This window comes from Colobus angolensis, unplaced genomic scaffold (assembly GCF_000951035.1).
Source record: "Colobus angolensis palliatus isolate OR3802 unplaced genomic scaffold, Cang.pa_1.0 Scaffold149, whole genome shotgun sequence".
NCBI lineage: Eukaryota > Metazoa > Chordata > Mammalia > Primates > Cercopithecidae > Colobus > Colobus angolensis.
This window is the reverse complement of record NW_012114588.1, coordinates 829,056-830,459: the sequence shown is the minus strand read 5'-3', so window position 1 is coordinate 830,459 and position 1,404 is coordinate 829,056. Positions and strand designations below refer to the sequence as shown.

General features: G+C 45.3%; 1 protein-coding gene across 1 annotated transcript in view; it reads left to right on the top strand.

Annotated features, from left to right (window-relative positions):
• CLSTN1 (calsyntenin 1) overlaps positions 1 to 1,404 on the top strand; it is a 125,426-nt gene that overhangs the window by 67,428 nt on the left and 56,594 nt on the right. Inside the window, exon 2 of the mRNA XM_011935778.1 lies at positions 743 to 865. The gene's annotated coding sequence lies outside the window, so the exon portion shown is untranslated. The remainder of the gene's footprint in view (positions 1 to 742; positions 866 to 1,404) is intronic.

The following is a 1,404-nucleotide window of genomic DNA, read 5'->3' as shown; positions in this document are numbered from 1 at the left end:
CGGGAGGCGGAGCTTGCAGTGAGCTGAGATCCGGCCACTGTGCTCCAGCTTGGGCGACAGACCGAGACTCCGTCTCAAAAAAAAAAGAAAAAAATAATAATACTGGGGCCAGGTGCCATGGCTCACGCCTGTAATCCCAACACTTTGGGAGGCCAAGGCAGGCAAATCACTTGAGCCCAGGAGTTTAAGACCAGCCTGGGCAACACGGTGAAACCCTGTCTGTACAAAGAGTTTAAACAAAAGTAGCCAAGTGTGGTGGTGCAAACACGTAGTCCCAGCTACCTGGGAGGCTGAGGGGGGAGGATCACCTGAGCCTGGGAGATTGAGGCTGCAGTGAGCCATGATTACACCACTGTGCTCTAGCCTGGGTGGCAGAGCAAGACTCTGTCTCAAAAAATCATAAAGAAATGAAAATGCTATTCTCTGTAACTTTTCAGTGATAGACTGAAAATGGAGATAGTCTTTCTGTAGCCATCAGTCTTTTTTTTTCTTGATTTCTAGAGCAATTTATTTCTTATTTCTAGTTGCTTCATGGGTTCGGATAATTTCTACATTACTTATTCTGGAATTTAGAATTTCATCTCATTTGGGTCTTGATACCAAATTTTGCGACAGAACTGTGAGCACTGCCTTCAAGCCTGAGAGTTTTATTATTTTATAGCAAGTGTATGTCTTCAGAAGTAGTGGAGTTGAAAATACTTTTTCTAACCTCGTCTATTTTCTTCTTTTGTTTTAAACGCAGTTAACAAGCACAAGCCCTGGCTGGAGCCCACCTACCATGGCATAGTCACAGAGAACGACAACGCGGTGCTCCTCGACCCCCCTCTGATCGCGCTGGACAAAGATGCGCCTCTGCGATTTGCAGGTAGGAACGGGGTTTTCACTGACTCTTGAGGAATCTGGCCCGGTCAGGAAGCGTTCCGCACATCCCATTTGGATAATGCTCAGTGTTTCTGAAAATGTCTCCATAGCTGAGGGTTATTTGTAGCTCCTTTGTACCATGTTTTTTTGTTTTTCTTTTTCCTTTTAATAGTTGGGGTAGCTGACAAAAAGGCCTGTTCTTATAGTTGAAAAGCAAGCTGCTTAATTTCATTGCATCATTTTTTTCTTTGTCTTAATGTAGCCAGATAGCACCTAGACCGGTGCATCCTTGGCTCTAGTGTGCACACGGGGTACCTGAGGAATGTAGAGACAGCGGGTCTGGGAGGACCTGAGATTCTGCCTTTCTCACCTGCTTGTAGGTGCTGCTGGTGCTGCTGGTCCTCGAGTGGTGTGGAGCCAGAGAATCACAGCGCCAGGGGTTCCTTGCATTACCTAGATTTCCATGTCATGAGAAGACTTATTTGAAGAAGTTGAGCAGTCTTTATAGAGGCATGCTTTTGGCATAGATTTTTTTTTTTTTTT